Genomic DNA, 12,314 nt, shown 5'->3' on the forward strand with positions numbered 1-12,314 from the left:
GATTGAAGCTTCTTTTCGCGCTGACCTATAACAGCCTCTGGGATGTACTGAACAAGACCATCTTTATCAATAGGTGGCAGCTCATCAACTATATCCAGTGGATCACCATAATAGGGCTTGAGCTTACTAACATGGAAGACGTTATGAATCTTTGTAGAAGAGGGAAGCTCTAGTTTATATGCCAAATCTCCAATCCGCTTAAGGATCCTGTAAGGGCCATAAAACCTGTGGGCAAGCTTATTACTGGATCCATCTTTTAACGTAGAGTACTTGGATTTGGGCACTTTCAACAAAACCAGCTCTCCTTCTTGGAACTCTAAAGGCCTCCTCTTCTCATCAGCATACATCTTCATTTGATATTGAGTCTTCCTTAGATTCACCTTGCATTGTTGAAGAAGGGTCTACATTCTTTCCAACTCCTCCTTCCCATGAGGATTGATCTTTTCATTAAAGATGACTGTGGGTAAGCGCACCTTGTAACCATACAAAGCCTCAAAGGGTGAAACTCCTATGCTCGCATGAGTGGAATTGTTGTAAGCAAACTCAGCCAGGTGTAACCAAGAATCCCATGAGGTTTGGACATCATAGCAAAAATGGCGAAGATAAGTCTCCAACCATTTATTAACTCTCTCTGTCTGTCCATCAGTTTGGGGATGATAAGCCGTAGATGGAGCCAACTTAGTGCCCATAGATGTAAATACCGCTTGCTAGAAGTTACTCATAAACTTTGAGTCCCTATCATGGACAATCACCTGCGGTAATCCATGTAGTCTAAAAATATGCTCCATAAACTGATTGGCCACTTGAGAAGCAGTAAACTGAATTTTTGTTGGGATAAAATGAGCTGCTTTGGTGAGTCTGTCAACCACCACATAAATACTATTCCACCCCTTCTTAGTAGTAGGTAAGCCAGTGATAAAGTCCATAGTAATATGAGTCCATTTACCCATAGGAATAGACAATGGCTGTAACAAACCTCCTGGCTTATGGGTGCTATCCTTATTTTGCTGACAAGGCATACACTTCATAACGAAGTCCTTGACATGTTTCCACAGTCCTTTCCAATAAAAGCTTTTGCTGATCCTGTCATAAGTCTTGAAAACTCCCAAGTGTCCAACTAAAGGCGAAGAATGTAACTCCTCCATAATTTTCCGCTTAAAAGAAGAAGTAAAGGGAATAACAATCTTGCCTTTCCACCAAATAAGACCATTTTTAAGCTGGTAATGCGAGTTTTCTTCCATAAGACCTTGCTGTGATTTCTGAAAGATTTGGCTGAATTCCTCATCTAAAAGATAGGCCTCCTATAGTTCTTCAATCCAATCATTATGTAGCTCTGTCATGGCTAACACTTTGCAGGCCCACATACGAGAAAGAGAATCAGCCCACTATGTTATCTTTGCCCCTTGTATGAGTGATATCAAAGTCATAATTCTGTAATGTAGCTATCCATCGACGTTGCTTTGGAGTGAGATTTGATTGAGTAAGGAAATACTTGAGTACCCGGTGATCACTATGTACTCTGAATCGACTGCCATATAAGTAATGGTGCCATTTCTTGATTGCATGCAGGATAGCCAACATCTCCTAGTCATAAACATTCATAGCCATCTCCTTATCTGTAAGCTTACGGCTCTCAAATGCAATTACTCCATGCTCCTGAAGCAAAACAGCCCAAATGCCATGGCCACTAGCATCACACTGTATAGTAAACTCCTTGGAGAAATCCGAGCATCCTAAGATAGGAGCAGAAGTAAGTAGTTCCTTTAACTGGTTGAAGCTATTATCTGCAAGAGCATCCCAAAAGAAAGCCTCCTTCTTCAACCTGTCAGTCAAAGGAGCTGCAATTGCCGCATAATGCTTTATAAATCGGCGATAGAATGAAGATAGACCAAGAAATCCTCTAAGAGAGGTAGTAGTAGTAGTAGGCGTTGGCCAATCTCTTATGCATTGCACCTTCTTGGGATCAGCCTGTATTCCTTTTTCACTAACTATATGTCCCAAGTATTCCACTTCAGTCTGCATGAAAGAGCACTTCTTCTCCTTAGCAAAAAGCCTATGATGTCTCAACACATCAAAAACCTTCCTCATATGTGCCAAGTGATCCTGTAAAGTCTTGCTATAGATCAAAATGTCATCAAAGAACACCAAGACAAACTGAAAGAGGAAAGGTTGCAAGATCTTATTCATCAGGCTTTGAAAGGTAGTTGGATCGTTTGTAAGCCCAAATGGCATCACCAAGAAATGATAGAGCCCACAATCAGTCCTAAAAGCAGTCTTGACTTCATCACCCTCTCGCATGCGAATCTGATGATACCCTGATCTCAAATCAATCTTTGTGAAGAATCGAGCCTCCTTAAGCTCATCAAGCAAATCATCAATCCTGGGTATAGGATACCTGTTCTTCACTGTTATCTTATTGAGATCCCTGTAGTCAATGCATATTCTGACATATCCATCTTTCTTTTTGACTAACAGGACTGGAGATGCATAAGGTGAAGAACTTGGTTCAATGAGTCCCATTTTAAGAAGCTCTTTGATTTGCTTGGCTACTTCCTCTCATTCACATTTTGATAATCTGTAAGGTGGCTTATTGATTGTCTTTGAGTTGGGCTCCAAATCAATGTTAGGAGACAATGAAGTAGGTACTTCAAACAAATCTCTATACTCCTCAAGAAGAGCTGTCAAGGCTGGATGGTTTGCTGAATTATTGGGCTGATCCTGTGTTTCCTTGTTCAAATGCAAAACAAATATTTGTGAGCGCTTCTTGTACTCTCTCTTGAGTTGTTGAATGATGATAAGCTGAAAATCTGATCTACTAGTAATTCCCTGTAAACGGATGAGCTGTCCATTAGAGAGATAAACTCCATATATAACTGTGAGAAATCCATAGTGATCCTTCCTAATGTCATCAACCAATCACAACCAAGTACAATATCTATGGGCCCCATTTTCAAAGTGATCAGGTTTACTTTGACTTCAAAATTTTCAGCCAACTGCAAAGAAACCTGTGGGCAAATCTGTGTGCTGATTTCTTCTTCACCATTAGCCACTTGTACTCTAATGGGCTGTTGTAAGTCTGTGGGAACACAATTTAACTTGTCCATGATGGACTTATTGACAAAACTGTGAGTACTGCCACTATCTATCATGATTAACACTGGCTTTCCACATATGCTTCCCTTCATACGAAGTGTATTAGGGCTCTTAGACCCCGTCTAAGCATCCATAGAGATAGAACAATTAGTGGCAGCAAGCAACTCATCACAAGATCCACTAGGGTCAAACTGAGCATTTCCACCTGGATCAAAAGGAAAAGAGTCGGCTGGATCATAAAAGTACTCATGTCCAATGTACTCCTCAAGATCTTTATTTTCAGCATTGATTGCCACTGCATTAGCTTCATCTATGTCATCTTCAAAGTCCTCAAAAACTAGCATACTCTGAAGCTTTGGCTTGACATTTTTGTATACACACTTTGAAGCATGATCAGGTGTATACTTTTCTCCACACTTGAAGCATAAGCCCTTGTCCTTTCTTTCCTTGTAAAGATCCATGGGAATAGATTTGGGATTTGTATTAACTGAAGTGGACTTAGGCTTGTTGTCACCCTGCTTAAATTCAACCTTTGGACTGTTTGCTATCCTAAAATTACTTTGAGACCTAGAAGCATTGAATGGAGAATAAGTTGGTACCCGTAAGCTCCCACTAGGCACATGATTGCTGCCATAAATGTTACCAACTTGTCCCTACTTTAAAACAGTCCTTGGCTGTCCATAACTTGGCTAAAATGAAGACTCTTTCCTATACTTTCTTCCATAGCGCTCCGCAAGCTCAATAGCCTTGAAAAGTGAAGTAGGATTTTGCGCCATAACATCAGCTGACAAAGATGGCTCCAAACCATATATAAACTTGTGAAGCTTGGCCTCATCACTGATGCTTTCCACATACATGGTCAAGTTGAGGAATTGGTTTGTATACTCTCTTACACTTAGGCCCCTTTGTTCCAAACCATACCATCTCCATGCTAACTTCTCTTTTTCAAGAGGCGAAACAAAGACTTCAGCCATAAGTTCCTTGAAAGCATCCCAATTCTCAATAATTACATTCTCTTTCTTGTTATACCTCCACCAAGTATGGGCAAATCCTTCTAGATGCAAGGAAGCAAAGTGAATCTTCATATCATCAGTTTTGGGGTATATATCAAAGTAGGACTCCATCTTAGAGGTCCATTCCTCTAAGTCTGATGGTGAAGATGACTGGCCATTAAATTTGGCTAAAACAATTTTGTCCTTGAAATCTCTTTCATGAAAGGGTTGCTGTCCCAAAATTGGCTAATCAGGATTTCCAAGTACATAACCTCCAAATTGAGACTGAAATCTTCCAACAGGTGGCTGAGAATTACCATGTAATCTTCGTGTTGGTAAAGTACCCCTGGAATTTTGAGTATGTAGTCCAAAATCTTGAGTATTGGCCCCATTCAAACTGCCCAAATAGTCATCATGCCTTTGTGAAGCTTCTCCTACTTCATACTAACTATTTGGAATGCCTCTTCTTCCAATAATCCCATTTCCATGACCATTTTGGTTACATGGCTGAAGTGGGACTGAAGGGCCACTGTTTGAACAAGCCTTCTCATTAACTTCTTTTGATGTCATTTGCAATTGTATGAATTTAGAGATTTGTGCCATGAGTTGGTCGTTGGATTCTACCAACTTATCAATAGAAGCCTTGGTCTGGTCGGTAGATAGAACCATATGCTCCATTCTTGACAAGATGGCCTCATGTCATTCCCTATGTCTTTGTTCATGGGCACACAAAGTATCATTGAGTATACTGATTTCTCCTTGTTGTTGAAGCTCTTCAGGGTTCTCTTGAAGTGTGCTATCCATCATGGAATCCCTGATTTGTTGAGCATAATCCTCCTGGACCTTATTTTTGCCTTTATGTCCTGCCATACTAGTGCAGTCCTGCAGTACCCCCTATCAGTAAAATGGCTATAACTTTGGCTAGGAAACTCCGATTTCAAACTTTTTTGTGCGAATCAAAGCTAAGAATGCCCTCTTCGAGATGAGCTATAGCACGCTATAACAGGTTAAGGACAGAAAATTCTGTAGCTGGATTTCAGAGTCTAAACTGTCTAGTCCTGCAACCTGTCTAGACCTGTAAGTGCCCTGTTTTGACCCTGTAATGCAAGATAGTAACCCCAAATGGCTACCAAACCCTGCAAAAGGGTATATTGGACCTGTGGGTACCCTATAGTACCTACACCTGTGCTTCAGCAATGAATGGTGTACCTGTAACCACCTGTAAATACCCTGTAAGTGACCTGTAAATTCCCTGTTTTGGTCTTGTAGGTACTTGAGTCCTTGGAAAGTCTTCAATATTCAATCCTCCACTCGCTGTACCTGTGTGAGGGATAAAACGGCATGACAGGCTCCCTACACGGGCTCCGAATCACCGAGAGGTGGGCAAAGTTCCCCCCGGGTCGGTTGGTTGCACCCCTTTGGGATCTTCGATAGTGAGGGAGGGTCACCTCTCTTTTGTCCCACTATCTCCCCCGACATCCACCTTTTTCCTCGGTGGGAATATCAACATGGCAGAGGCTAGTGTGCTAAGCAATTTTCATGATATGCAATTCAGAAATATTCATTCAGCCTTTCATGAGATGCAATTGATTGGGATTAGAAAATTTGAGATAGGAGAAGGTCTTACCGATGCAATTCAGTGACTCACTGATTGCTAGTACTTACCCTTTTACAATATTTCAATTTAGGCAAAAGAAATTCAGCCAATCAATTGGATTAGAGTAAACAAATTCATCAATCAATGGATTCAGTCAATAGGATTCAAGTGTTATGCTGAAATTTCAGATTGAAGCCTCTAATTCACTGATTGGAACTAATATGCATTAAGCAAGCATTGCATTCATGAATAGATGGATTCAAACAAAGGTTGGCTGAGAATTTGATGAATAATGTTCAATTCTTTAATCTCTCAACCAAATGGATTAAGCTCAGCAATTGGATTAATGAGAGAGATTAAGAATTGAAGAGAAGTACCTTTGACATGGCTGAAGATGACTTGATCAATCTCAAATGCTTGATAGAGCCCCCGGTTGTCCAATGTTGGTAAAGTAATCCATAAGGCTTGCTTATCCGGTGCTTGAGAACAATCTTGAAGCCTCAAATGCTTGAAATTGAAGCATTAAACCCATTTCCCCCAAATTTTGCTCCATAGAAGCTCTTGATCTTCAATCTTTAACCATTACATGCTTAATCCTTGCAATCTGTTGAAGAATCCTTGCTGAAATGATTCCACGGGCCAAAAGGATGAAGAATCTTCAAGAAATTGTTAAGAAATGAAAGCTTGGGCTGAAGCTTTCATGGCTGCCCATGGACTGTTCACCTAGGGTTTAGGAAGAGCTGAAGAATCCTTGAATGGAGCTGAGAATCTTAATATTGCTGAGGATTTATGTTTACAATGGATCAAGAAGAGTGCCAGAGCTGAGGGGAAGCAACCTGAGCAAGGTGCAGGGCTGGAATCAGCCCGAAAATTGCGCCGCAATTTTCGGGGCTACTTCTGGCTCCATGGCTGCAACAAACTTGAGCAACCTTATGCTCATACTGAAGGTCTTGAGCAGAGGAATCTATTCCATGTGATAGTTGGCCAAGAAACTCAGGGGTTTGAGAGAGATGAACTGATCTTTAGGGCTGATCTTCCATAAAACCTGCAGGAAACTCCAGGAAAGGGGAAAGAGAAATCCCTCTTTTCAAAGTAACCACAGTTTGTTCCAAAACTAGGCCCGGTAACCATCCTTTACCCTAGTTACCTTCAATTTTGCATAAAATTTGGTGACATCCAGCCATTTAAGCCTTTACCCGCCATATCTGACCTTGGATATCTCCAGATGTAGTCTCTTGCTAACTGTAGATGTCTTGCAGCACTCCACTAGTCATTGTCTTGTACCATTTTTGTTTGAAATTGATTTTGAAATAGGAAAATGGGACTGAAAATGGAAGAAAATAATGGATCAAAGACTCAAGCTCTAATACCACTTGTCAGAGAGAGAACCAGGGAGAGAGAAAGAGGAGAGAGAAGACTGCAGAGGAGAGAGAAAGACTGCAGGAAGAGAGAGAATAAGAGTGACGAGGAGAGAGAAAGACTAGATTTAGAGAGAGAAAGAAAAGAAAGAAGGGGAAGCCATAGAAGCTATGAGCAAGAAGGGAGAGAAAGTCTGTAATTGTATTAATGTGTCAAAAAGATGTGAAAATTTACATCTTCTCTCCTTTTATACCAATGTCAGTGTGACATGGCATAATATCAACATTATTAACACTTATTTGTTATTCCCAGCTTCTTACAAAAATTTAGATAAATAAATCAAGTTATAAGTAGATTATTAATTAATTGTATTTCATTTTCTATCTATTTGATTTAAAATTATGTTAACATGATTTAATTTTGATATTTTTCTCATTCATTGTAATGTATTTTGATTGTATCTCAATCATAACAAACTATCGTAATACTTTCTTCATTTGTTTAAAAAAACTTCCCAATTTCTTAATTTACCTAGATTATTTATAATTTTTTCTACTTTATTAAAATTTATTATTGTTATTCTTAGCTTACTCTAAAGTATTATTAATTTTCTTAATTTAATATAAAATAAAATAATTTTTACTTATAATTAAATTTGTGTGTGTGTGTGTAATTTTATTATATTATATTTTTTCTGATAATTTTATGTTAGGAATTTTTATAAAGTTTTTTATATTAAATTTTTTTTATTTATTATAATTTTTAATTCATTTTTGTAAAATTATTTAATTTATTTTTCAAATATCTTTGAAATTTTTTTAAATTATGTTGCTTTTTATTTTGTTTAATAATTATATTAATAATAACAAAAACAATTAATTATCACTCTCACACAAAATTACCACTTCCTAGAGCCATGCCCAAAAACTCTTCACCTAGAGTAAAATAAGGCCACATTAGGCAACCAACCATGGCTTAGGTATGTAAAGTTGTTTATATAGGAAGGTTCTCCCTTATGGTGGGTGAGAACTAGCGAGGCTCTGATTCAGTAGATGATATAATCTTGTACCTAGTCCTTTGATAGCAGAAGGAAACATATACAAGCCAACATGATTTAATATTGGGAGGCCTAGAATGAATAGGATAGGGTAGCAACTTGAGTTTTGGGTTGGTTTTGCTGTTTGGATTGGTTATAATTTTATAATATACATTCTTTTCCAGATGAATGTTTTTATGTTTGTATTTAAGAAGTGTGACAATCTTGTACTAAGATTAATTACGAAATTTATCTTTATTTGCTTCACAATGTGAGTAGCATGTTTGTTTAGAAAACTAAAATACTTCACATCTAGAAATGGGAAGTACGTCGACAATCTTCCTAATGAAACCATCCTATGGATGGGTGGATCTAGTTCGCTAGATGGTTTCTTCCAAAAATTAGGAAAGGGCTATGAACCGTGACTATCCTAGGGTCATTTCCTAGAATTATTTTAACACCATTTTAGGAGACTCATCGGTGTTAGAATATGCTTTTACAAGTAGAGGGTTTGATGCTCATTTCTCACTGTCATTGAACCAAGTGTGGTGCTTATCTACTCAAGTCTTTGATGGCTCAAGTAATAGTGACCATCTTAGCTCGATGCTAGAATTTTGTTAGAGACCGTAGATGTGCTATTAGGAACCTACAGGTCAATCCTCATGGAATGTCATTTTCAAGGTAGACCAAGGAACACCTAGTTGCCTAAGTCTACATGCTCATAGCACATGTAGTGATGGCTAGGATCAGTAGATCCCTAAATGACTACTAAACTACCCTCCCTACAATTTAGGATACCATGAATAGAGGTGGCCCTAGTCTTCTTGCTTTCATTCCTCTTCTTCTAATGTACTCGCACTCCTCTATATACTATCTCACAGAGCTTCTTATATACTCAAAGTTATCAATCATGAATATACTCAAACTTTCTTGCTCTTCTAACTTGAGACACACTTGAATCTCCTTCCCACATAAAACATCGTGTTTGGTTTGAGGGGAACAGTCGTGGCACTCTCAGCATGTGGACATGACTTTCTTAATGAGTTTGGTGGTCACTCCCTATCTTTGCAACCAAAGTTTCTTAACCACTTTCTTTCTTCTCTTTTTTGTGTTTTTCTTCCCTAATGGATCCATGATAAATGGATAGTGTAGGGATACTAAGATGAGTTCTACTTGGAGCCCTTGTGATGGCATTAACATGTATCGATATGGTGTCCTCATTATGGATCATCTTGGCTCTGAAGAGCATGAGAGGCACTGACGAGACTATTTCCTTGCTTGTACTGGCTTTTCTCCCAAGACAATCAAGGTAAATGTGTTTTATCCTACATTCAAGGCATTGTTGATCAAGTGTACTATCCTTGAGGGTTTGGTGTTCCATGGATAGCTTGAGGATAGGTGTCTGAGCTATCCATAGTTCTAGCATTCAATGGGGTCTTTGAGTTGAGTTAGAGCTCTTCCTCTTCCTCCTCACCCTAGCACCATGACTAGTATGGATTGATATTTCATAAGAACTGTGTTGCCATCCTCATTATAGGTCACATATAGGTTTGAATATTCCTCTTCTTTGATTGATTTGGGTGGGAGCATCACTTGGAGGATGAGAGACTATGGGGGCTAAGGGGTGAGGTATGCATGAGGGATTAATATCAGCCATTTATGTAGCTAGTTTTTGTTCGATAAGGATTGGCAAGGCCAGATACAAAGGCCTCGGGTAGTACTACATATTGTAAGCACGAATCTACCTACTCTACTCATGTAATAGCGGTGTCTATACCAACAAGAGTAACACTACTCAATTGCACTTGGATATTGAAGTCTAATCCATGTAAAAAGTACTACATTTGGGAAGTAGTATGGATAGTAGGTGGAATAGGAATAGAGGCTTGCAATTTTTGAAACATCTCCTTCAATTTCTTGGCATAATCTCGAGCATTCTCATGAGGCTTTTAACGTGTCACATTCAGAACATGGATCCAATATTGATGACCACCTCTCTCAAGGGAAAACTCTCTTCAAAAGCATGCAAAGAATAAGTTAACCATGGTTAAAGTCTCGACTTCCAAGCCATAATACCACATTGCAACTCCCCCTTTCAGAGTCATCTTGAAAAACATCATGAGATGTCCTTCATCCTGAATTCAGTAATTGAACATCAATTTCTAAAACTCACTGATGTGAAGCTTTGCATCTTCCTTTACTAACCCATTAAAGATGAGTAGAGGGAAACCTAGGGCTAGCGAATCCGATGTTCCCGTAGAGATATTGTGATTAGTTGCACCATCATGACAACCCAATTTGCTCTAGGGGTTTGTACCGGGGGTTACACTCCCACTCAAAATAGATTGGCTTTTTGGGAAAGGGGGAATGCTAGAGTTTCCCCCTTTCCCTAATGGGTTGGTTGGGATAGTAAGGTCAACAAGACCTCTCTTTTTCAATGATATCAAACTACTACGCGTAGGAGAGTATCTCCTAAGTATCTCAACTTGATGTCTAGCCCTTTTGACTCTGTCTTGAAGCTGGATCTCAGCTTAATGGGGCCATATCAAGAAATAACAGATCTATTTCAATGCTCTTTCGTATACACTAAACAACTGGTCCCTATTAACCAAGATTCAAAAACCGCCACTTATCAATAACTCCCGACAAACAAACCACCTTTCAGGACCTAAAATGGTCCCAACATTGGCTCTAAGGCTCTAGTGGGTGGACTCCTATTATGCTCACAAACCACTCCCATAGCCTCACAGCCACCAAGAGCATCTGAAGGCTATACACTACTCTAAATAAATTACGTGTTTGTATCAATTTATAGTCTAATGATTTTTTCCATTCTAACTCCAACAAAGGGAATATCCCACATGTACAAATGACTAACATTGTTGGGGGTAAAGGTGCCTCTGCCTAGCCACCCGTGTATTACTACACTGATAGTTCTTGCCACTGCACAGTGCAGGTGGCGGGCGCCTGTCACCATCACTTTATTCTTTATTCTTTTAGTGACAGTTTGAATAAAGGAAGGCCCGGTCACACATTGTGATTGTTGGAGTTCCCATTTGTGTCTCTCTCTTCTTGCTCTTGCTCTCCACCATAGCTCACTTCCAAGCAAGCTTGGATCCTTCTAACCTCTCAATTGGTATCAGAGCTTTGGATTGGAGCTTGATCATGGAGCTTGACCCAGCATTACGTCAGCCCAGATTGAAGACCTAGAGCTTGGAGCTTCAATTCTTCCCCCGAGGTAAGATTTCATCTCTCGCCTCTCCCCAACCCTCATAGGCTCTTTGCAGGTGTTCCTTGGCTTCATTGGGCACCTTGTATGCCCCAATTTTCCCCCTTATCCTCAACATAACCAGCAAGCCCCACAGTCAACTCAAGTTTTTTTTGTGCATGTTTCAAAATCTAGCTCAAAAATCCCATTTGTTCTCATATCTCGAGCATCCGAAACCCGATTTAGGCAAGGTAAGAGTCTAAATTGGGGTTTTGGCACACTCTAGACACGATGGCGATGTCAGATCTACCAAACTCTAATCATGGCATTTTTTGCAACAAATTTGAGTTGATTTACAGTAAGAAAATCTCATGCTCTTAGCTTATGTGATGCTCTCAAGGCTTGGTATTTGATGCCCAGATACTTTGGGGATATTTGCCCAATGTTTTGAGATGCTTTGGGACTTGGTTTGAGCTTCCATAGCTTGATTTATGCAAGGATTTACAGATGTACATTGTTTGGGCAGCAAGGTTTTATCAGGGACAGCTTATGCATAAAGCTCTTTATTGACATTCGGAAGTCATGTTGGATATATTGATGCTTGGTCATCATGGTTTATGCATGGATATGCTAATTGAGAGCTATTAAGCCTTGATTTGGATGTGGACACTTCATTGTTGGTTGGGATTTATGCTACCTTTGTTACCATGTTATTTTACCTCCAGTTTGGCTATGCCTATTGGTTTCGGGCTATGTCTTTGGGATATGCAATGAAGTATTAACCTTTGGGGTACGACATCGAGCTTATCTTTGGTTTCGGATCTTAATTTGAGCTTGAAATTGGATTTGAAATGCATTTGATGCTCCGTCTTGGATGTACATATGGCATGTATGTTACCTATGTCTGACCGGTCTTGACATGCTTGGCCTATGCCACTATTACATGCTACTTACATTGTTTGGAGCCAATTGCTACTAGTGCCTTGTCTTGGCTTGCATTTGGCTTCTAGGAACTTACTTGGGATATTT

The sequence above is a fragment of the Lygodium microphyllum genome, chromosome 1 (genome assembly GCF_053477565.2).
Source record: "Lygodium microphyllum isolate KBCC chromosome 1, Lygodium_microphyllum_v1.1.10, whole genome shotgun sequence".
Classification (NCBI taxonomy): Eukaryota; Viridiplantae; Streptophyta; class Polypodiopsida; order Schizaeales; family Lygodiaceae; genus Lygodium; species Lygodium microphyllum.